The sequence below is a fragment of the Suricata suricatta genome, chromosome 2, assembly GCF_006229205.1.
Source record: "Suricata suricatta isolate VVHF042 chromosome 2, meerkat_22Aug2017_6uvM2_HiC, whole genome shotgun sequence".
In the NCBI taxonomy this organism is placed as follows: Eukaryota; Metazoa; Chordata; class Mammalia; order Carnivora; family Herpestidae; genus Suricata; species Suricata suricatta.
The window spans coordinates 69,793,248-69,819,277 of record NC_043701.1 but is presented as its reverse complement, the minus strand read 5'-3'; the positions used below and the strand labels follow the sequence as shown (position 1 = coordinate 69,819,277).

Genomic DNA, 26,030 nt, shown 5'->3' with positions numbered 1-26,030 from the left:
AAATATTCCAGAAGATTTTCCCTAAAGTGTGCATAATAGTTCCATTTCTCTTCCAAAGAAATAATGAGGTGTTAGGGCCATACCCACGTTGGCCATTGTCCTGGAAGCCCTTAGAAAGATGTTCATTGCACGTATGACATCTGTGCGGCCACGCAGAGATAAGACCTCTCACGAGTCAGTTCCTTGCCCAGGCCTGAAAATGCAGACACATCACTTCTCTGGCTGAGAAATCAGGGCATGAATAGAAATAAACTTGCTGATGACCCATTTTTCTTAGGGTAAATGTTAGATGTTACACAGGGAAAATTAAATAAGTCAATACAAAGTTCCTTTGCACAGAGAGAAAAGTGTTTCCTCAGTCACATTATAAAAGACAAAAAGTGATTGAGTAAGAAATGCCCGATTAGGAATTGCTCAGAAAAGTCACCCAAGAAACACTAATGAAGTCTTTGGATATATGTTTAGTTTGTGTAACAGATACACATAGATATGCAGACTAAGTGAAATAATAACTCTTTAATTTTAAGACATGATTCTGGTTAAAATAATTGAGCAAACTAAATACCTCAGTTTTAGCAAACTTAATATTTATGTGGTTCATACACATTTTAGAGCTTTTTCTCTCATCATTTTGCATCTTTGAAACAATCTGTGAACAATCAGAATTAATTCTGAATTTAAGAGTGTTTTGAAAATCTCAAGGGAGATGTATAATGTTTACTCTAAATAGACCTTTTGAATAACAAGTATTCTTTTTACAGAGACTTCTGCATAATTTTCCACATTTATACCAAGAATCGATGACTTCTGGTCTAAAGAGTAAGGTGAGAAGCAGTTTAGTATATATTTCAAAAATAAAGCTAGTACTTACCAGGAGACTAATGACTGATTTCTCTCTTCTTTGAGAAGCAAATCAGAGGAAATGGTTCAAACAGTCACCTGCACAGATAACTTCAAACACAAATACAGACATGTAATTGAAGCCCCGAACCGTCTCTGGGGAGACTGATCAAGAGCCTAGAGGCAATGCCTGTGAAATAAGGCCAGGGTTTTGATCAAGGTTTACTTTATAAAATTACTTCTCATATGTGCAGTGAAACTTAGGTGGGTGATAACTCAATTATGTTGTTTGAGATTTAGGTAAAGAGATCATGATTAACCATGACCCAAGATTTTTGTGAGATTTTTAATTATAGATTGTGTGTCTGTGCATGTGTGCGTGTGTGTGTGTATGTGTGAGAGTGAGAGAGAGTGAGCGAGTGAGAGGGGGGAGAGAGAGAGGTAGAGGTGGAGAGACGGATGGAGAATGAATGAGGGAATGTTCGGCCTGAGGTGAGGAGTTTAGTATCTTGAGGTACTCTCAATTTCTATGAAATTTTCAACTTGTCAAATTGAGACATCTCTTGTGAGAAAGGCCTGTTGTGAGAAAGGCAACAAAATGCAAATGTTCCTCTAGTGAAATTTACTATTTAGAAAAAGGAAAAAAAATTCCCCAGGATAAATTTTTACCCATACTAGCTCCTCTGAACTGTATGCCAGAGAAATGGGTAAAAGCAAGGTGTCCACATACTTATATGGGGAAAAAAAAGATTTTGAGATTGTGGATTCTTGGATATAAATGTTCTGTGCCTATTTAAGAACATCAATAACATTTTAAATAGCATTGCCTCTTGATGTTTTGACCATCAGCTGTTTGGGAGAAATAATTTATTAGCACTAACCATAATTGGTAACATGTATTACGTGCTAGGTGCCGGGCAGTATGCTAATATTTTACTTATTTTATTTAATTCTGACCTTCGCCTTCTAGAGTAGGGATAGACATTATGTCCTATAAGTGAAGAAGAAGAAGCTGAGGTCTTGGGGGCAGTCAAATGTCCTCTTCGGGACGACATAGATCCTAATAGTGGGACAGGGATACACCTGCGATCTGATTCCATACTTGCTCTCAGCGACATTATATTGTCTTCCCAGGTGGAACTGCTCAGGCACCAAGATTTAAAATAGAATTCAAGGTAAGGATGACCTTATTTGGGACATGAAATATTACCGTTTATTAATATCTCAACATTATTATATATTAACAACTATGATACAATTATTAGTTATACTGATACATAGTTATAATAATATTAATGTATGATTAATACTAATATACAGTTACTATTAATATATAATTAATATATAATATTAATATTATTAGGAAGTCTATAGGTCTTCTCTAAACCAGTGATTTTTTAAATGGAAGACATTTAAACTGCTGTTTCTCTGGATAAATTAATGACTCTCTTAACTCCTGCTTCTTAGATATGAGTCCCCCAAAGAATACATAAAGTATTAATGGAATAAACATTTTTCCAGAATAATACATGTGAAAGAAATCTTCAAAGTAAAATAGGCAAATGAATATCAAAGAAGCTTCTTTTAGAATGTAATCCTATGAGAGCAGTCTTGAAAGATTAGAAATGATTCTCTTTACGATTATGAATTTGAAGCAGCTGGAATTAATTCAGTCATGAGCAGCATAACTGGGGATCGTTTCTGTAAGTGAGGGATATAGAAAGTTAAAAGACTGATCGCTTGGTACTGAGGTCACCTGCTTCATAACAGACTAAAATAGAAGAGAACAAGTGTTAAGAATTCATTCTGCCTTCCCAATGCTTTTGTAGCTTTATTTTTAGAGCTGTGCTAACAGCAGGCTGGAGCATCGTTTGCCCCGATGTGCCTGCTTAGTCCAACTCGCTCTTCCTCTTGCGGGCTGTGCCTCCCCTGACAGGTGTGAGGGACTTGCTGGTTGTCACAAGCCAGTCACCTGGGTCAGCCACCCTGAGGTAGTTTGCTTCGTCAGCCCACTGAGCTCATGAGAGAGGTGATTTTTCTGTTGCTGGTTAACGTATTATTTCTGAAGTCGAAGGCGATCAGAGTGGAAGGTATCGCCTAGGTGGTGGTGCAGGAGTGGTTACAAAGTAGTTAACAAAGAGTGGGTTAAAGTGCTATAATGGACTGATTCATAAGGAGAGGATGAAAAAGAATATTTTGGGGTCTCCCTTATATAACCCAGTCTATCATACGTGTCCCGTGCCACACCAACATACCGTGTGCGTGCGTGTGTGTGTGTGAGAGATAAAAGCACAGCCCTTTTTTTCTTATTAAAATTGTGCACATATGTAAGCATAGCAACTCTTATTTAGAGATTTATCCAGAGTATGCTATTTCCTCAAGACAAAAGTAAAAGTAGCAATTTAAAAGGTATTGTTTAGAGCCACAATTTCAAGTACTTAAAAATTTGAAACCCAGGAGAAAAAAGTAAGCAGAAGAGGTCTTAGTAACTCTTTCGAGCAAGGTCAGCAGTCATGTTGTTCATTGGAATTAGGAGAGATAAGGTGTTTTTATAGGATGGATACACACATGAGTCGCTTGGGAAGTCTTCAGAAATTAGCAGCGGTCAGGTCCTACCCTAGAGACTATGATAATTGGTTTGGCATTGGTATTTTTAAAAAAATATATCCCCAGGTGGTTTTATTGTGTAGCCATGGCTGAAAACCACTGAGTTAGAGAACTCAACAACACTTGGTTCTGCTTTTGCCGATATATAGCTTATCTGGGGTTCCACGGTCCACTTCTTCAAATGTCATTTTCTTGCTTTAAGAGCAATTAGAAGAAGTAACATCTTTTAAACACTGGTAAGCTATATAAGGTACATTCGGAAGTATGTGCATCCAATTGTATTTGATTTGCATAACTTGCAGAAAGTAACATTTTAAAGTATACTTGTATTATTCATTTAAGAAGTCACATGGCTTTCCTTAACCAATAAGGAACACATGAGAATCAATCAAATATTTATTTAATATCTACTATGTTGGAGACTGATGGAGAGACTAAGGGATTTGCCATCTTATTTGTTCTCAAGGAATTTACGTGTAGTCAGGAGGAACTAATAGGTAGAGTTTGAGAAATAATTAATACCCCAGAGCTCTTTGCACTTCTCAGCAACGTACAACAATGTTACCGTGTATACAGGAAGAGTGGCATCTCTGGGCACATGTGGTCATGGAGACTTTACTGCAGGTGTTTTGCTTTAAAAGTTAACCAGATTGTCAGTTGCAATCCTCCCCATCACAGCATTTCTCTTAAAATTTCAGTTTCTGTGAAGTTTTGTTGGTAGCTTACAAGCGCTAAGATTAGATCTCTAACTCTGACTTGCTTAGGTTTTCCCCTGCAGATACATTTTCTTCATTGAATCATGTTGTCTCGGGACCATCCTTAATTAGCTGATTACTTCTTGTGTTTATACCTTCTTGCTCCTTGACAATGATGTGTTTGTCTTGAAACAGGGTAGCTTTTGAGATGGCCTTAACAGAATGAACAGACTGTAGGTTCAGGAAGAGTACTTTGAATCTTCCCACTTCAGGTTGGTGGGAGGAGCTTAGTAAACAAAGGTAGAGAGTATACCTGATTGAAAGAGGAAATTACTGCAGCAGTGATCCTGCTCACATAACTCATCTTCCGTGTGCCCGGCCTGCTGAGTGCTTTTTTGCTATTATCTCATGTTTACAGCTTCTCTTAGGTATTAGTTACATTTATTTATTTATTTATTTTTAAATGTGCACTTAATTTTGAGAGAGAGACAGAGCATGAATGGGGGAGGGGCAGAGAGACAGAGGGAGACATGGAATTTGAAGCAGACTCCAGGATCTGAGCTGTCAGCACAGAGCCTGATGCGGGGCATGAACTCACAGACAACAAAATCGTGTCCTGATCTGAATTCAGTTGCTAAACTGACTGAGCCCCTAGTTACTTTTATTTAGTAAAAAAGTGAGATCCAAAGAATTTACAATATGCTTTAGTAAGTCATCAAGTCATAATTCCAAGCAGTATGTAAGCCATGATATCAAAAGCAAGGTTCTCTACACTCTGCTGTGGTGCCTGGTGTAAAGGAATAATGGGAAGAGACAACAGGAAAGTTTATATATATATAAAAAAAAAGACTGGTTCCAAAGTATGAATTTCATCCTGATTGAAGTGGGGAGCCATTAAGGATTTTTTAAGGGAGAGTATATTTTAGATATTTTTGGAACATTCATATGGCAGAGATGTATAGATTTTATCAGTTCAGTAAAAATGCTTATCCATTAAAAAACTATTTATTGAATATACTTCGTATTCTACACAGTAGCTAGTCCCTGGGTATAGAGGTGTGTTAATGAGTTTTTGTAATCTAAAATTCTCACACTTAGGAGATAAAGAGAATAAAGATTCAGAATCTGCCCTTTACATACCTTGTTGAACCAGCCTTTTTGGTAATTGTTTTATCAAACTCAGGTCCTTGGACCCAGCATCAGTAGAAACAAGGCTAGACCCCCATTGTACAAACACAGCCAAGGCTTTTTGGAGGGGAACAGCTAGAGCTAAAGGCATGTCCACTCATGGCTGGAGTGTCAGACTGGGTCTTGGAACAATATTTTAAAAGGGCTGAGGCAGCTAATGGGTGATGTTTAAACATGTAGGGGTGGGAAGTACAGAAGTTGGGTGTGCTGGTGCAGTTGACAGAACATGCTTCTTCATATATCCTAGGTTTTATTTGCATGTTCATCTTCACGTCCGGGTGTGACTTTTAGCATATGAGGGAAACAGTTGGTCAAAATTCAGAACTGGGCTCCATTTTGGCACAGAGTGGTTTGGTGTGGTCCTCACCATTCTTTGTAGTAAGCATTCTCCTTCTACATTCCTGCAAGATCTGCTATTCCAGAGGTATAGAGTTTTAGCCTTTTTTTTTTGACCTTATGAAGGCAGCCAAAGATTGCTAGATTTTGCAGTCATTGTTGAAGGGACCCAAGTCCAGCCCCTGCTCTGTCTCAGTTGGGTCCTTACTAGTGTTTTCATATGCCCAGATGAGACAATGATGGATTCTAGGGTAAGAATGCTGCCCAGGGGTCCCCAACGTTTTAGCAGTGGCCTAGATGATTTCAGTGTAAGCGGCTGAAGAAATGGATGTAAGGATGGAAAGGAGAAATAATAAGAAGATTGGGCAGAATCTAGTTACATGAAAAATATGAGAAAAGAAGGAAGAGTCAGAGATACTACCAGAAGTGTTGGTCTGAATGACATTTTAAAATTTCCCATCCACTCTCCTAAAGCTGCCAACATGGAAAAGGAGTGAGCATTTAAAATATTTTCTTGCCATCTACTTTTTGTCTGTATTCTTTGAACTTTTATGTTTTACCTCATATAAACTTTTTAAAAGTAGTTCTGTCACCATGAGTTAATATGTTGCATGCTGTGATATTCTAGTGATTCAAATGCTAATTTTTAGTTGAAGTGTGGAAATCAGTTCATTTCATTGTACATATCATTCTTTTTATGAAATTTTTGATATGTAGGACTGTGAAAGATACCACTGTTGGTATGTTTCTTTATGGCTGTAAAGAGAATTCACATTTTGAGAGGTTATATAAGAGGGAATATATCAAGCAAGGGAAAAACAAATTATGTTTTAAAATGGTATTATTCTTCTTTGTGGCAAAAGCCTAATGATTCACTAAATTTGATCAATATGTTTTTTGAACTTGCTTGATGGCTGACACTCTTACAGAAAAACTACCTACCATTAAGTGCAGTATTATGGCACAGAGTAAAACTGACCTCAGCAAGCGTTAGACTCTCTTGCTGGGCTTTCTTATTACCATGCTCTGACACAGTCTGTGTCCTTGAGCTCTGACGGAGCAGAGAATAGGGCCATCAAGTTGTTTTCAAGGTATCTTCAAAGCCTTATGGGCACCACATGTTAAGGTTTAGACATGGAATCTCTTGTTCATGGTAATTATTGCTGTTTCTCCATTCTATATCAGTGCTGTTATTATTAATAAATTATATTTAGATATATGTACTTTATTTTTTGTTAATAGGAATCCTCATTCAAAAAATTTAGCCACCTGTGACAACATGGATGGATTCTGAGGGTATTATCAGTAAAATGTCAGGCAGAGAATGATAAATACTATATGATTTCACCGATGTGTTGGATATACAAAACAAAGCAGATGGAAGCACAAAACAAAACTCATGCATATGGAGAACAGAGTGGTGGTTGCCAGGGAGAAAGTTGGGTGTGTGTGTGTGGGGTGAAATACATGTAGGATTCAGGCTGTACGGACTTCCAGTTGTGAAATGAATAAGTCATGGGGGTGTGTTGTGCTGCAGTATAGTGACTAGTTGGTGGGATTGTAGTATATATTTGAAGTTTGCTAGGAGAGCGGATTTTAAAAATCCTCATGAAAAAGAAAAAATTCTTTTTTGGTACTTTGTATGGTGATGGATGATGAGTCGATTTATTGTGGTGATCATTTCACAGTGCCTGCAGATGTGGAATGATTACATTGTATACCTGAAACTAACATAGTGTTCTATGTTAAGTCAATTATATATCAATGACGAACAATTTAGCAAGCTTTGCTCTTCATCATTTTTGTGGTCACTGTGCAGATAATTAAGAAAATGTAGTTAATAAGTGTGTTAGAACATTAGCAATCTTTCAATAGTTGGGGGACACAGGAAGTAAACATTTTATAGAGGGACAGAACTTTTGAGACATGTGTGCACAATTATTTTAGCTATCTAGTGATAGGAAAAACTCTATCTAAAATAAAGTTCATCAAATATGGATATCACACCCATTTCCCATTGCTTCTTTGGATTTCAAATATATTTTCAGAGCTCTGGCAACGTGAGCTCACACTGCCTAGGTGGCAGGCTGATCTGTCAGAAAATACTGGGACAAAGAGTTGAAGACAACTGTCAGGCAGCTGTTGGTTAAGCTAGGCTGGAGTTCTGTGTCTTTGCCAATCACATTCTTCAGTTGGAAAGAAGATATTTACTATTAACAGATCTGCCCTATTGACTTGTTTGTAATACTTTTCAGAGGGGCTGTAAATAGTATGTTTGATTATTGAGATTAGTTTTTTATATATGTGGGCTTCTCATTTGAAATTACTTAGCTATAACTGTTGGTTCATTGAATTTAAAAATAATAATTACCTGGATAAAGTTGAAAAGAAAATAAAAAGTGTAAAAGTAACAAAGGAGTGAGTAAAAAAAAAAAACAAAACCAAAAAGTTCCCAAGATTCAAATAGATGAGGATGAATTTATAGAAAAAAAGCAGCTCATTGAACATCAAAACTATGATTTCCAAGCCAGGTCTTCTCCAAAGTGAGAAAAAAAAATTAAGACTTTATTTTTTAGAGTAGTTTTAGGTTCACAGCAAAATCGAGAGGAAGTAGTACAAGATTTCCCATATACCCTGTACCTTGACACATGTACTGACGCCCCCATTAGTGATATCATTTTCCTTTTAATTATAGCACAAGAATCCAAACTGTGAACCTAAATGTGAAGAGAATTGAGAATATGATGCTCTTTGATGGTAGGTTGGGGAATGTCTTCCAACAAACGGAATTCAAACTGTAATCCCCATATTTGAAAAATAGTTCCAATTGCACAGATGTGATAATTTGTGTTGTACAAATACAGAAGTACAAATGAGCCATGTCCTTTGGGATCCCCTTCTGAATTCTACTGACAGCATCGCTACTGGACCACTCAGCTGCAGTATGAATTCCCAGACTTTGTCCTTCTTTTCCTATTGGTCAGCTCCTGGAGTTTTATTCAGTTGCTTTTGTTTTTGTTTTTGTATTGGCCAGGAATGTTGCTCTGCTTTTATTTAGAAATGAAGTAGTTTCCCTGGCTTTAGAAGTAAAATTCTGTTTGCACAAATTGGACTTCTTTTATATCCTAATTGGTATGTTGATTTTAAACCTTAACTTTATGTCTTTTTAAAAACTATTCTGATAAATTTTTGTACATTTAATAAACACATTTTAAAATGTATTAATGTTCTGTTATTTTCATGTTGTGATTATCTTAATTAGTCATGCATCTTCACTTTTTATTTTTAAACTTTTAAATTTTTATTTTTTTTAATTTTTTGAGAGACTGCATGAGTAGGAGAAGGGCAGAAGGAGAGAGAGAGACTCTAAAGCAGACTCCATGCCCAGCATAGAGCCCAACATGGGGCTTGATCTCATGAACCATGAGATCATGACCTGCACTGAAATCAAGAGTCAGATGTTTAACTGCTTAAGCAACTGATCCTCAGGCATCCCCATCTTCACTTTTAAATCTAAAGCACTTCTTGTCTTTCAAGATATTGAAACTTATGCTTTTGACCAAAATTTATGTTTAAAACCCCCAAGAACAGGGACTGAAATGATTAACCAGATAGTTTTTTAAAAAGTTAAAAAGAGTATCAATTTTTTTGCTAACTTTCCCATTTTACCTTAAAATATTTATTATAATACCAATAAAATTTTATGTAACCACTTTTGAAACACTCCAGCTCAATGGGAGTAATTCTCAAAATGAGCTAACTCAGGAAAGTATCTGGGATGATGTGGATTCTATTTAAATCTATACTCACTGCCCCCAAGTAAATATAGATTTAGTACTTGAATGACAGCAACAGATGCTGAAACCGAATACTAAATTCTCGGTGTCCTGATGGGTCATACTTGGCAAATCACTGCTCTCACTACACTTCCCTGATCCAGCAGATATCATTTCTGTTGACCACAGACGGGAATACATGAATCTGTCTCATGGTTTTCTTTTCTGCTGCATAAAGTTCCTATTCACCCAGGACGTGAAAAACGAGTTAGTTTTAAAAGTTATCTTGTCATGCCAAATGTTGAGTTAAAGAATGTGGCTTTAAGTAATTTTTCTGTCATGCATACAAAACTATTTGCAAGAAATATAAACTTTATTTATTCCTCCACAGTTAAATTTTACATTCGAGCCTTATGAATGATCATAGGAAGTATAAGCTTACATTTCCACTTAGAACTGACCTCAGTCAATTATAAGGATTCTCCCCTAATCCATTTGAACAAGGGGTGGCAATTAAGCTTCCAGGCTTTGGAAATGAAGGTTCACATAATATTCTTTGAAAGGGAGTTAATCTGTTTTTACCCTAGTCCCCACTGTCGATCCTTAGATATGCATGTTCCTGCACATGACAGTCTGTGTCGTCCTCATTGCACCATGAGGTTCCTTCAGGTCACTGGCCACTATCAGCCTCTTCCTTGTCTCTTTTGGCCTGAGTTTCAAGAACTTACTGAGAACTCCCATCCAAGAATTTGACTCTTTGGTCCGTGTACTCTGGTATCCTCCTTTGACTACTGACTTAGTATAGGGATTAGAGGTGAGGAGCAGAGCAAGGGAGAAGAAAGTGAGTGCTCAGTTAACAGCTCTAGATGTTATCCCTTCACATGAAAACTATTCAGCACTTATATTCCTAATATATTTTGTCATAAAGCTTCCACATTTCCATTGTTGCTACGTCTGGCAAGGTGTTTGATTGGACTAGGGTTATATTTGAAGCTCGAACAATTTTAGGAAGTCTAGAAATCTTAGCAAAGTACTCTTTTTTTCCACCTGTGATTTTAAAAAGTTTTTCATTCAAGGTAATGGAATAATAAACCACTGTCAGCCTTGAAAGGGAATCAAGGGGGACACTGGGATTGTTTCCCTAGCATTTATTCGGTGTTCCTCCCACTATATGGTATCGATATAGTTCTAATTCCAAGCTAATCAGTGCAGTCCCATTCCTCCTGATGGTGTTGGGAATGACATGCAAGTTGGTTTAGAAGGATGTCTAGGATTGTTTTTCAATAGGTAGGGAAAAGAATGTTTATCTTCAATTTGGAGGATACATGTGAAGTTGGGGATTGTTACATGATTTTGCTACCCTATGGGAAACCATCATGACATGATAGAGGGAAGAAGGCAGTGTGAAAATCACTGCAGAGAAAGAGAACAGAGTCCTTATTAAAGCACACTTGAAGTCCATATTATCTTTAGATGTTTTTAACAAGTAAGCTAAAAATAACTCTATTAAATGAGTTAGAAATTGGCATTTTCTGTTTCTTGCTAACAAAAACATTCCTGCTTGTGCAAAGGTATACTTGTGGGCAATTCTTAAACATGTTGTCTTTAAGACCTTACTCAAATCAAGGTCTGGTCATCATCTGTCTATCTTGCCTTGAGTATCACCAAGAATGTACTTAACAAGTTCACAACTAGAACACTTTCCACCCTACCCTTTCTTGTTCAAACTGGTCTTCATTTTCTCTTGGCTGACTGTATCACCCATCCAGTGTTCTAAACTACGAAACCTAGACTCACCTCAGAACCTCCTATTTTTAATGCTCTTCTGTACCCCTCACATTCAGAATCAATGGGTTACCAAATCTTTTTCTTACACCATTTTCTGTCGCCATTGACACTGATTAGAGGAAGCCTTTTCCACCTCTTATGGAGCTTTGTCATTAAAAACAATAATCTGTTCACATTGTGGTCTCCAAATCACACATTCTATCCTCTACATTGCTGTCCAGTATTTTTATCAACAAAAAAGCAAAGACAAATGTGTGACCTTGCTCCTTCTTTATTTGAAAAATTTCAGTGGATTGCATTGCTTACAGGATCAAGTTCAACTCATTGGCCTCAACCTAGTTTTTAAGATCGAAAGATCTTCATTCTGGTCTTACTTCATCATTAAAAAAAATGGAACAATATTAATGAAGCCATAAATGTATTGTGAGGGTAATAGGGTGTGAGTGGGACATGGCAGGCTCTGGATTGAGTGGTGATTGCTATTACACAGTAAAAAATAGTAGCTACTGCTGAACAGCTGGCTCCGTGAGTTTGCATATGCTGTTCCTTTGCCTGCCCAGCCCTTTTGTGCATTTTTCCTTGTCTTTTGTAGTCCAGCTGATTCTTTCCCTCTGTGATTCTTTTACAGCTCCTTCTGTTAGATAAGTTGCATTTTGTTAATAACTTTCAGAGCATCTATCATAATGTATTGCCATATACTTTATAAAAAGATAAAAAATTTAAAAAATATCAACTACTTCAACAATGGAGCCACCCAGGCGCCCAAGTTTTTTGAAAACAGAAACTAACCCTTGTCCACCTTCTAAAATTACAGCTCTACTCTGACAGTCGCACATTTTTTGTTTTTATGTTCCTCACTAAAATGTATGTTCCATTAGGATAGAGATTTTTGCCTTTTTATTCACTGCTATATCCCTGGTCCCTAAGAGAGGTCAACATATTGAGGGGATGAATGAATGTGTGTCTCACTTACCTTTTATTTGTTTTTTAAAGTTAATTTAATTTTGAGAGAGAGAGAGAGAGAGAGAGAGAGAGAGAGAGAGAGAGAAGAACAGAGGATCTGAAGTGGCTTAAAGTGGGCTCAGCAGTGAGCCTGATATGGGGCTTGAACTCATAAATATTGAGATCACGACCTGAGTTGAAATCGGACCCTCAACCGACTGAGATATCTACGTGCCACTTATCTTTTATTTCTAATGCCAAACACAATAGCTAGCATATGGCAGGTATTAAAGAAACAGCTGAATAAATGAATGACTTATGTTATAAATCTGGAAAATTGGAGGAATATGTGTTGGTGACTTAAGTGTAGAATGTTCTTTCTAAGATGTATATGCATTTAACCTAGAGAAGATAGGAGTGAGTTGTAGTGATTTGTTTCAAGTAGCCCCCTTTGGGGCCTGAAAAAAAATTTTTTTTAATAGATGGTATAAAATTGGGAAAAAAGACGGTGAGAAGGGAGATGGAGCCTTTTAGTGTTTTACTCATTTACACAGAGAGAGAGTGAATTAATCCTATGGTAGGGAAGTGTCACCAATTTCCTCCTCTGCCAACTTATAGAAAGAAAATATAAGAACATTTTTTATTTTATTTTCTCTCCTCCCTCCTCCTTTCCTTCCTTCCTTCCTTCTTTCTTTTTTGAGAGAGAGAGAGAGAGAGAGAGAGAGAGAGAGTGTGTGTGTGTGTGTGTGTGTGTGTGTGTGTGTGTGTGTGAAAATGAGCAAGGGGCAGAGAGGGAGGGAGGGAGGGGGAGAGAGAGGGAGAGGGAGAGGGAGAGGGAGAGGGAGAGAGAGAGAGAGAGAGAGAGAGAGAGAGAGAGAGAGAGAGAGAGAGAGAGAAATTGGGTTCACCTGAAACAGGGCTTGAGTTCACCCAGTGTGGGACTCGGACTCACCAAACCTGAGACCATGACCTGAGCTGAAGTCAGATGCTTCAAAGACTGAGCCATTGAGGCTCCCAAGAACATTTTTTTTCCTAAATTCTTTTTCTAGCTTGTCAGAATAGTTCAATTCCTACATAGCTATTTACATTCACAGTTTTTGTTAAATCACAACAGGAATAGAGTGTTGAGTAGAAACACGAGTGGTTTCAGTGATGATTGTGACTCTTCTGAGCCCAGAGACTTCATTTCATAATAATCAAAATATGGCTCGAGATCGGTGATTGTTTTGGTTAGATTTGAATTTCTGACTTAAATGTAGAAGGTTCTTTGTTCCAATATCAAAAGAACGCTAAGTTTATAAATAAAAGAAAGAATGAGAAGAAAGAACAGAAGAAGAAAGGAAGGAAGGAAAGAGATGAAGGGGGAAAGAGGAAGGGAGGGAGAATGGGAGGGAAGAAAGGAGGAAAGATTACAATGATTTTGTAGTGAGATTTCACTCAGAATGAGTAAAACAGTTCTGAAGTGATGTTCATTTTATTTGTTGTGTCCAAGAGCTGCATTTAACTTCTCTGGATATGTTAGTGTGGATATGCACGTACACATTCATACACTATTTATGTAATAAATATGTACTTCAATACATAGTAAATAATAAAGAATTAAAAATTCTGCACAAACTTATGACTTGAAAACTGTATTGTTAAAAATAAGCTTCTCTGAACAGAATATTTGTCTTTAATCTGGGGAGAGTAAGTTCGCGGATTCACTGCAATAAGAATCATGAAACAATCATGATCCATCTCTTGCAAAGTGTTGTTTTCTCCTCTGTAAGTCTTTCTCCTCCCTAATAAGAAGAGGCTGTTAGGATGGGGACTCCAAGGTCATCGACTCCTTTCTTGTACGTAAGTGGCTGTGCTCTGATCTCAGTGGCCTACAGTCCTGATGTGTAAGGATTGATTCGTCTCTAGATACTGAGAGGAAAGAGCAGTTGGATACAGCCTCTCTCCAAGGCTTTGCCCTCGGGCATTCTGTCCACCTTCTAATCCTGTCCCACTGGTTGGTCTTACCAGTCCCTTCCTCTGCTCATGACTCTGGGCTGTTGGTCATGTAATTCCCCCCACCTGGCTGGCCCTTTGACCCTTTTGTTATCTAGTGAAAACCATTTCAAGACTCAGTTTAAAATCTTATCTAGTAAGCAGGAGGAATCTTGACAATACAGCTGTGTTACTTTGGCAAGTTGCTTAGCCTCTGTGTGTTTCAGTTGTATGACACTGCCTATCACTCAACAGGGCAAGGATAATTAACTGAGGTCATGTGTGCTTAGCACATTCGTTAATATGACAATATATGCTCAAAAAATTTGGTAGTCAGAGAAAGTTAAATGCCACCATCTTTGCTAATATTCCTTTTTCTTTGTATAAATACTTCATCATCAACACACTATACTGTAATCACTGATAGATCTTCATATTTGTGGGCTTTATCAGCACAGAGTTTTGCATTTTTCAAATGCTCAATTTTAGGCAAAATTAATATTGTTAAGAATAATCATAACCTAAAAATATTGTAGATATTAATACATCAAGTGTATTACTGTTCAGAAGAGGAGGAAGTAGAGGATCCAAATATTGCAAAAGGAAAGTCACCTGGGTGTGTTGGTTGGGCATCCCTCTCTTTTTTTTTTTGTTTGTTTATTTATTTTTGAGAGGGACGAGGAGAGAAAGAGAGGGAGAGACAATTCATGTGCACATGAGGGGGGAATGGGCAGAGAGGGAAAGAGAGAGGACCCCAAGCAGGCTCCATGCTGTCAGCATAGAGCCCTATGTGGGACTTGAACTCAAGAACTGCAGTATCATGACTTAAGCCAATATCAAGAGTCAGATGCTTAACTGACAGAGCCATCCAGGTGCCCTACCCTTTTTAAAAAGTTTATTTATTTATTTTGGATTCTATATTGTTTATTTCTGCCCTGATCTTTGTTATTTCTCTTCTTCTGCTGGGTTTGGGGTACTCTTACTGCTCCCCTTCTAGTTCTTTTAGGGGTACCATTAGATTTTGAATTTGCGCTTTTTCTAGTTTCTTGACAAGGCCTGGATTACAATATACTTTCCTCTTAGAACTGTATTTGCTGCATCCCAGAGAGTTTGGATTGTTGTATTTTCATTTTCATTTGTTTCCATATATTTTTTTAAAAATTTCTTCTCTAATTGCCTGATTGGCCCAATCATTCTTTAGTAGGGTGGTTTTTAACCTCCATATTTTTGGAGGTTTTCCAGACTTATTCCTGTGGTTAAGTTCAAGTTTCATAGCACTGTGATCTGAAAGTGTGTATGGTATGATCTCAATTCATTTATATTTATGGATGGCTGCTTTATGCCCCAGTATGTGATCTATCTTGGAGAATGTGCCATGTGCACTCGAGAAGAAGATGAATTTCCTAACTTCAGGATGCAGAGTTCTAAATATATCTTTCAATTCCATCTGTTCCAATGTGTCGTTCAGGTCCATTGTTTCTTTAGTGATTTTCTGTCTGGTTGATTTATCCATTGCTGTAAGTGGAGTATTAAAGTCCCCTGCAATTAGCACATTCTTATCAATAAGATTGTTTCTGTTTGTGATTGTTTTATGTATTTGGGTGCTCCTGAATTCTGCACATAGATGTTTATAATTGTTAGCTCATCCTGATGCAGAGACCCTGTAGTTATATAATGTCCTTCTTTATCTTTTGTTACTGCCTTTACTTGAAAGTCCAGTTTGTCTGATATAAGGATGGCTACTCCAGCTTTGTTTTGACTTCCAGTCACATGACAGATATTTCTCCATCCCCTCACTTTCAACCTGAAGGTGTCTTCAGGTCTAAAATGAGTCTCAGGTAGACAACAAATAGACGAATTTTGCTTTTTTATCCATTCTGTCATTTGGAGTATTCAGTCCATTTACATTCAGTGTTATTATTGAAAAATGTGGGTTTGGATTCATTGTATTCTCTTAGAGATCATGTTTGTAGTGGCGTCTTTGGTACCTTGTATTCCTTTCAACATTTCCCTCAGAATCCCTCTTAGGATTTCTTGTAGGGCTGGTTTGGTGGTGATGAATTATCTTCATTTTTGTTTATTTGGGACAACTTTTATCTCTCCTTCTATTCTGAATGATAGGCTCACTGGATAAAGGATTCTTGGCTGCATATTTTTTCTGTTCATGACATTGACGATTTCCTGCCATTCCATTTTGGCCTGCCAAGTTTCATTAGATAGGTCTATACCCACTCTGATAGGTTTCCCTTTGTATGTTAGGGCCCTTTTATCCATAGCTGCTTTCAGAATTTTCTCTTTATCTTTATATTTTGCCAGTTTCACTATGATATGTCATGCTGAAGGTCGATTCAAGTTATCTCTTAAGGGGATTCTTTGCACCTCTTGGATTTCAATTTTTATTTCTTTACCCAAATTTGAGAAGTTCTCAGCTATAATTTGACCAAGCACCCCTTCAGGACCTTTTTCTCTTTCTTCTTCAGGAATTCCTAGGATATAGATATTGTTCTGTTTGATTGTATCACCACTCAGGTCTTGAATTCTCCTTTCGAACTCCTGTATCGATTTCTCTCTCTTTTTTCTCAGCTTCCTCTTTTGTGACATCTGTGTCTTTTAATTCACCTATCCTCCTCTCTGCTTCTTCAATCCATTCTGTGGCTGCCTCCATTTTATTATGCACCTCATTTATAGCATTTTTTACTTTGTCACAACTATTCTTAAGGTCCCCAGTCATTGTATCAATAGCTTCTCTGATGTCTTCTATGCTTTTTTCAAGCCTAGTGATTAATTTTATGACAATTGTTGTAAATTCTTGCTGGGTTATGTTGCTTATATTTGTTTTGAGCAATTCTGTAGCTGTGATTTCTTCCTGGAATTTCTTTGGAGGAGAGTTCTTCTGTCTTGTTATTTTGGCTAGCTTTCTGTCTCTTGTTCATTTTAAAAGCTTGTTATATACTCTGCACATCTGAGTATTGATATATTAAAGGAGGGTCATTGACTGTCCAGGGCCTGTCTGTTCAGGAAGTGTTCTTTTAATGGTGTTTCTCAGTTTCTCTTGTTATGCCTTTGATTATTTTATTTCTCTGAGTGCTATTTAGGACTCTTCACCATGTGTACTTTGGGTTGTTTTTTGAGGTAACCCTGAAAAGGAAAACAGACAGACAAACACAGGAAACAAGAGCATGCAAACGCATAGAAAAATTAAACAAGCAAACCAAAAGGGGAAAGAAAGAAATGGAAAGAATGGGAAAAGGAAAAGAAAAATATAAAAAGGGGGAGTGGGGGACAGAAACAAAAGGCAATGGACAGTCTAAAAGCATATAACCAGTGGTGGGGAGAGAGAAGAATGAGATAAGGGAAACTATATCTGGATTGTAAAAAAAAGAAAAAGAAAAAAATAAGAAAAAAGGCACAGATGGGTGTGGTTTGGTGTAGTTAGGTCTCGGGCGCTTGCCCTCGGAGGCCCCGCTTTGGTGGTTGTGGGGAGAAGAATGCCAGCCCCCCAAGCTCTGCTGGAACCAAGTGCTGTGAGCCACTCTTTTGAGTCCAATCTGCCTGTGCAGAGAGCAGGCCAAGTTGTACTTTCCAAGCTCCACCTCACTTCCAAATCCTAGTCCTTGCACTTTAATGCTACCACCTGAGATGAGATGTACTCGCACTGGCAGCTGGCCTCCCAGTCGGATTGTGCAGGGGAAGGGGGCTGTTTCTCCTGGTGCCACTGCCACCCGAGATGAGATGCACTCTGGCTGCCAGCTGACTTCCCAGCCGGGATCGAGTAGGGGTAGGGGGCTGTCCCTCCTGGTGCCACCTGGAATGGGCGCTGCTGCTGCCAAGCCCAAGGAAGAATGCGCCAGCTATATGGGATGGGTTTCTCTCCCCCAGCCCAGCGGATATATGTGGTGTGACAATATCTCTCTCCATCCCAGGGTGAGTCTTTGATCTCTTCTCTAGAGACAGTTCTATGAGTGTTTTCAGTCTCTCTCTTCCCCTTGTCTATTGTCTATCTCGGGCTCTGTGCACTCTCCCTATGTTGGGCTGGGGCTCTCACCCACTCCACACCTCTGGGGCCTGGCCAGTTTTTTAATTTTCCCAGTTTGCACTCACTCACTCAGGCATCTCTGAGGTTGTCTCTTTTTGGAGTCTGTGTATCCTCCTCCAACTCTTGCAGATCAGAGTACTGTCACTTCAGTCCTCAGTTTGATAGATTCAGGCAGGCGAAGACTACAGAGCTCCCTCCTCCGCCATCTTGCCCTCCAACCTATTTATTTTGATAGAGGATGTCTTTGTCTCTTCAAAAAGTAAAAGAATGCCAAAGGAACAAAGAAAGTTTTATAAGAGTACTAAACTATATTAAATACAGGCATATTAAAATAAAAATATATGTTATATCAATATAAGAACATTCATGTATTCTTAAACATGTATTCTTAAAACTTTAAGAACAATGAGGGGCACCTGGGAGGCTCGGTTTGTTGAATATCTGCCTGGGGCTCAGTTCATGATCTTGGGTTCATGAGTTCCCACCCTGTGTCAGACTGTGTGCTGACAGCTTGGAGCCTGGAGCCTGCTTCCTTCTCTGCCCCTCCCCCTGCTCATGCTCTCTCTCTCTCTCTTTGTTTTGTTCTCTCTTTCTCAAAAATAAATAAACATCAAAAAAAAAAGAATACATTGATATGGGTAGTCTGTGTGATAGCAAGGAGCTTATTGGTTGGAAAGATCAGGTGCTCATGGTACATATAAACAAAAGCAAAAGAATTGGAGGGAAAATGGGTTGGTGCATGAATGTCTCTTCTGTTTAGATTCTGGTTCTAAGACTACATGACTTTGGTTGGCAACCCATTGTGGAATGAGGGGGGAGAGTAGGACCATGCAGCTTTTATGAAAAATCTAGACATTGATGAAAAATATGAATAACTCAATATAAGAATTTAAAAAGAAAGGCATTTGAGTTCACAGCATTAGAAATTGGTTAGAAATATGTAAGTGGTTTGGGATGTTGTTAAACTTTTTATTTAGTTAAGGAATATAAGCTTTAAGGAATCTTATTTTATAGCATTAGTTATGGGGTATCAAACTTTTTTATTCCCTGAAGACATTTCATTTTTTTCATGTCTTTTGTATTGCCAGTCTGTGGACAGCATATGTTAGATCTTGGTTTTATCATAGATTTCCTTCACAAATTGGATACTGGAAATAACAGGACCACTGGCAAGAAAACCAAGCCTCAGAATAATAGTATGTTTCCACAAAAAGGTGTATTGCAGATAATGACTAGAAATGAAGGGGAATATTACAAATTGAGGAACAGTTATTTATAAGTAAAGAAAGAATCAGCAAGTGCATGGAATCCCGAGGGAGAAATATGTTGTGAAGGCACTGAGTAATGAATCAGCTGTGAGAAGGACTAATGTTAGTATTATAAAAACCATTACCTGACCTAAGCCTCTCCAAATTCGCATCTTCATCTTTAAAATCCCAAATTATGGGACCTATAGGATGATACTTGGGACTCTGTGTTGCTTGAAAATTAAACAGAACTTAAAATTTGGAAGAAAAAGCTTGGAGAATGAAGGACTGATTACCAGAAGGCATTTTCAACTGAGAAAAAATGGTTACTAAAACTTGAGTTTGGGTTATTTGAGTTATATTTGAATTATACATAGGAAAATTTTATCTCCTAATTAAGAAAAATAATAAAATATATTAGAAAGTCCAAATAATGCTTTAAAGGAGAAACTATAAAGAATATTCTGTAGTTTGCATAGCATTTTGACATTTATTATGTCACTTTACCAAACAAATGTCAGGAATGTGTCCTAGGCTCATTTTATTTTTTTACTTACATTGAAGGAGACTGAAGACTATTGAAATGAGTCACTTGCCTGACTTTATCCTGGTTTTCTGCTACCAAGTATTCTTACAGGAAGATTCTTAAAAGAAAAATGTATTTACTACACAATGACCAAAGTCTGAACTATTGTATTGTAAGTACAGATAGACTATTAGCATGCTATTCTAACTTCCTTTAGATTATTAATTGTACTCAAATAGACCACTGATTGCAACCAACAGTTCATATCAATGAACAACATAATGTTCAGTTCATTGCCTTAAACACTTTTAGAATAAACACTTTTGCTTTTCATACTTAATATGAGTTTTCTGCTTAGAGGTTTATTTTTTTAACTATAACTGTATTACACTGAATTATTACTATAATATCAAGTGGAAAAATCTGCAATCTGAAAAGCAAAATGCCATGCGTGAGCCCTGGCAAGGATGATTTTACTTCCATAGCAACAAAGCACATAGTATAAAGGAACAAGCCCTGGGATCAAACCGCTCAACATTGCCCTTGTCACTTACTCACTGCGCAGTGTCAAGCAAGTTATATTTTAGGTTCTCTGTAGCTCATTTTATTCCTGTAGATTGTATAATCTATCAGAGATGCGGTTTTTGTCTTTTTCATTCAATATAGTATTCCTGATGTCTAGAATAATGGCCTACATATGTAATAGGCATTCAGTAAATACATCTGCAAAGTGAATGGCTGTATTATCTGTCCATAGGGTGCTTTAAAGGGAGACCATTTCCTATAATTCCTGGGAAATGGGAAATGCTGGTTGTTACCATCACTTATTCTGATTATCATTGTTAGTTTCTATTATTTTGGTTGAGGGTGAGAGAGGTTTAAAGGACAAGAAAATGTAAACTCTTTCAAGTAAGAGAGCTGTTGTTTTGCAGAGGACTGTCCATTGTGATAAAGTGTGTTTGTATCTGGTGGTTAGTCAAACACAGAGAGAGAGTAGTGATGGATTTATGTTCTCCTCACTAATAAAGGTTTGAAGTGGTCTTAAACCTCTTTGATTCTTTTCCTGTTATACTATTTGTGTGTGTATGTGTGTTTGTGTGCGTGTGTGTGTGTGTGTCCCCTTTCACAGAAAAATAGCCTTTGATTTTTTTTTTTTACTTCTGATGTTTGGGTTTATTCTGAATTTGAAGCTAGTAACTTAAGCCATTAGTGCTATGGCTTGGTTTTTAATTAATTAATTAATTAATTAATTAAATATACTGGCTATTGTGTAATTTATCTACCCCAATATAAAACTGATTTGGAAGCTCAGGGCTTCCAAATACGATCAGGGCTTAAGAACTTTATATTATAGTTAATGTTAATGGTAGCCAGACATGTTTGTCATTCTTTTGAGAAATCTTTTCTTTTTTAATAGAAAGGATTCTGGGAAACCAAACCAGAAACCAAAGCCAAGCAAGCCCCTAAAATCTCCCTCCAAAAAACCTTGTACATATTGCTCCTTTGGGAATGGTTTCTTATTCTTTGTTGTGTATGCAAGATACAGTGCTCTCAAAAAATGTATGTGTATCAGACTAATTGGCAAATGATCTTGGAAGTTGATAACCTCTTTCTCTTTCCTGACCTGCTACCTGCCCACCCACCTACCTACTTTATCTATCTATCTCTCCATCCATCCATCCATCCATTATCTATGTATGAAAGATTTTTTTATCTATCTGATACATTTTAATATAAATAATTTCAGTATTTTTCTCATTCCTTTCTTCTCTTCTTCACTTCCTATTTTCTACTTCCTCTTTCCCTTCCTCCTTCCCTCTTTTTCTCTTTCCTTTTTTCTTTCTTCCTTCCCTTCCTCTTTCTTTTTTTTCTGTTATTTTTTCTCGTAAACTCTTTAAAATTTATAAAGAGGAGCAAAGGTCCTATGAAAATAATCTCTCAATTCTGATTTGAAATTCTGATAGACATACCCAGACATATACAGACCTCGGTCCCCCCGCAGGCCTCCTCACCCCTCCAAACGTTCCTCTGGGTCCCATTCGACCTTGTACTTGTCTCTATTGATGTGCTTAATGTACTTTATTTTATTAAATTTTTCTTCTCTATTATTTGAGGGTATGAATCGAATCTTTTCTCACTATTCCTTGCAATGCATTACTTGCCTCCTACCAAAGATTCATTCAGTGTGTGTTTTTCACCCTTGATGTTTGGCAGGTTTTTTTCAGTTCTTTTCACTTTCACTGTTGATTGCCCCTCAATTCTTATTTCAATAAAGGGTTGTTTCTGCTGTTTTCTCATTCATATTTCATTAGGGATCTAAGATATATACCTATAAATAAGAAATTGTATATATACTATATATATGTACATATATCAGCAACTCAAGTGTCTAGTTATTTTGCAGGCTTATTTGATTTTACATTTCTGAATATCAAGAATAAATATTTCTTTTTACAATTTTTTAAAGGTCTGATTCTTTATATCATGAAAACACAAATGAAAGTTTTGGTTTACATACAATGTAGTATTTAGTAGTTATGCCCAAGAGAGTGCTGTCACTGACAGATATTCTTGTAAATGGATTTTACTTGTTGGAGAAGTTTTTCAAGCCTTAGTTTTGATTACATTAAACTAATTTAAGAATGTGAAGAAAGTACATCTTTATTTGTTTGCTATTACATTGGAATAAAATACCCAAGGGATTAAATATTCTTTTTAATCTCACTTACAAATGTAAATGAATATTTTATTTGCTCCTCTTTTTATTTGCCTGCATATTTGTTATATGGATTCAGTCCTATTATTTGAGCCATTGTCTAACTTGGACACATCTCTGTAGCCTGTAGCACAGATTCTATATCCTTGATATTCAGAACTACTTAACATTTGTTCATTGTGTTTGCAAGATGACCTTCATTTCTATTACTTCTTTAAAATAGTACATCTGTATATAGGTAAAAATTTTACATGCAGATGCTGTCTCAAGGTAATTCAAGTGATACTGCCTTTTCTTTTCTCTTTCTTTTTCTTTCTTTCTCTTTTTCTTTCTTTGTGTAGGTATGAAATTTTATCATATTCATATCTTGCAGGAATGAGCCAGCAGACAGATTACTTATAACCTCACATTTATACAACTCATGGTATTGATAATATGATCAAATTGACATCATTTCCAGAATATTACTAACAAAGTGGGAAGCATTACCTATCAAGGTAAAGGGCTAATATATTTATTTCTTATCTTTGCTGTTTTCTAATGACTTACTGAGGCACTTGAATATTTAAATCTAGGGAAAAACATTTATAAATAGAATTTTTGCATTGACACGAGACAGGATGCAATAATTCTCCTTTTTTCCTGAGGCTGTTACTGTTCGCATATTGTTTTATCTGTTCTCTCAATCATAATAATAAATATGTTCATTTTAATCTGATAGTGATTTAACCTGTCAACCCTCATAGGGACAGTTTAAAATAAAACAATATTTCAGGAAAGGAAAAGTTTATATAAAACAAGGAATCACTAACTGCAGGTGGGAAGGAAGTTGATTTTTCCAGCCCCCTTTAAGTCCAACCACATACGACCACCCACCATATCTTTGCAAACAACCCCTGCTTTCTGTTTGGTTTGAATCCATGTAAAGAAGCAAAACATAAGGGGGAAAAGTCTATTATGTGAAAACAGTTAAGGTCTTTAAAGGCCAAGCATAATATTTTTGTGCTGTACATTCTCCTGGCTTGCCATAATACCAGTTTTTCTTTTTGATGTCAATGATTAAAATTTCCCTGTGTTTTGAATTTGGGCAGATTAATCTAGATAATCTGAGGCTTCAGAATTGGATGAGTGGGTAAAAAGTCAGGTGAGTCAGAGGGAGAAGTAGAGATTGAACTGCATAATTTGCCAGTCCAATTTAATCCACCATTAGAAATTATGAGGAGTTTCCTCCTGACACACAAAGCTTGCAGACTACCTAATCATCTAAATATATACTTGTGTGGTGAATGTGTCGTCACATTCTAAAACCATCTTTGAATTAGCTTTTTTTTTTTTACCTTGGTAATCTGCTTTTCGAGAGTGTATATGGTCATATGAACTGTGAGTGATGCTCAATATTGACAAATACAGAGCAAACAGCAGATGGTAAGATACTGATGGAGACGTTTGTTAATGGGCCAGTTGTCTTCCTTAGAAATACAGCTTTCTGGCAGTTTTTGGCTCCCCCCTTCCCCCGCTCTTTTCTACACAGTGTATCTTGGAATAAGGTCTTTTATGTTCCCAAAGGTTCTTTTATGTTTTTGTCATCGGCAAAAAAAGTGAATGTCAGAACCACAGCAACCTTAAATAAAATCAGCCTTCTCAAACAGAATTATTGCATCAGTGAAAGAATACTTCTTTCAAAGCAATTTCTATGATAAACATTACAACATTTATAGTTTTATAACTCTGTTATTGTCTTCAGTAGTTAATCCTGGATACACAGTTTTATACTTATTTGTGTGTGTGTTGGGGAGGTGCCATCCAATAATGATGTTAAGCACCTCAAGGGAAAAAGAATGTCTCTCAATGTGTTTGTGAAGGGGAGGTGGGGGTCAGGCTTCCCAAGATCTCTGGAACGGTACACATTCACAGTAATGGCTAAATAAATCCTTTTTTTTTTTTTTTTTTTTTAGAACTGATCTTTTGCATCTTTGCTATTCAGTGCTTTGCTAATCAGCTATTGCTTGTTGGTGATGTAGTTCTTAAGACCTGCTTTAAGGAATCCTAAAGTGTCTATCAGGCCTCCAGTCTCCTTCAACTCTAGGTTTGTCCAATTGCTTGAATGAATATTGAAGTTTCCCAGTAGGCTTTTCTTTTACTCCAAGAGAATGTGAAAGTTAGCACATAGGTAAGGCCAGTGACCTCGCTCTTTGTTAAAGGCAAGTCGAGACCTAAGAGAAGAATTGGTCTTTCCGGTCTTTCTCCTACAGATTCTTTCACTGACTTTGAGTACATAAAAATGTTCCATTTAGGGGTGTCTGGGTGGCTCAGTCGCTTAAGCTTCAGACTTCAGTTCAAGTCGTGATCTCCCGGTACAACGCAATTTGAGCCCTGCGTTGGGCTCTGTGCTGACAGCTCAGAGTCTGGAGCCTGCTTTGGATTCTGTGTCTCCCTCTCTTCTGCTCATGTGCTCTTACACACACACTCTGTCTCTCTCAAAAATAAATAAATATTAAATTCTAAAAAGAAAATGTTCTACTGATAGTCATTCAGATGAGCTGCACCCACCCAGCTTTTTCTATAAACCTTAGCAGATTTCTGGAATGCTATTTCATCTTGATTTTGCTTGTTCTATCCTACTGCCTTAAGATCCTAGAGAAATTTCTGCTACCTCTGTCTTCTCTGACATCCGGATGTACGTCCATCTTTTAAAACTTAAATAACAATACAGAATAACATGTGAGATATATTTAACTTATTTGCTTGCTTAGTTTTACATGCACTAGTTTATGAAAGTCTCCTAACAACCCAATAAGTTAGATATTGCTACTTGTATTTTAAAACTGAGTAACCCGGGCGCCAGGGTGTCTCCGTCAGTTAAGCGTCCGGCTTTGGCTCAGGTCATGATGTCACGGTTCGTGGGTTCCAGCCCCGCCCTGGGCTCTGTGCTGACAGCTCGGAGCCTGGAGCCTGCTTCAGATTTCGTGTCTCCCTCTCTCTCTGCCCCTCCCCCACTCACGCTCTGTTTCTCTCTTTCTCAGTAATAAATAACAACATAAAAAAACCAAACCAAAACAAACCTGAGTCACCAAGGACTGAGAGTTAGTATGGTCACACATCAAGTGAGAATGAAGCATCGAACCCGACTATCAGCAAAGTGGGCCAACTACATAATGAGAAGCTTGTGGGGCTGGGAGAGTAGGAGATTGTTCTAGTAGAGATCATACCTTATATCCTTGTGCACACAAATACCGCTTTATTAATGGAATAAATGTTTAAAAATGGACTTGAAATAAAGAATCGGGAAATCTTTATAAAAAATTCAGAGCATATGTAAGACAAAAATGAAATTTGGAATTCATTTTATTTTTGTCAGA

The 26,030-nt window shown here is 37.2% G+C and overlaps 1 protein-coding gene across 1 annotated transcript in view; it reads left to right on the top strand.

Annotated features, from left to right (window-relative positions):
* The first annotated feature begins 779 nt into the window (after window positions 1-779).
* Window positions 780-26,030, top strand: part of CACNA2D1 (calcium voltage-gated channel auxiliary subunit alpha2delta 1) — a 446,724-nt gene continuing 421,473 nt past the window's right edge. The window contains exons 1-2 of the mRNA XM_029928178.1: window positions 780-824; window positions 1,975-2,015. The gene's annotated coding sequence lies outside the window, so the exon portion shown is untranslated. The remainder of the gene's footprint in view (window positions 825-1,974; window positions 2,016-26,030) is intronic.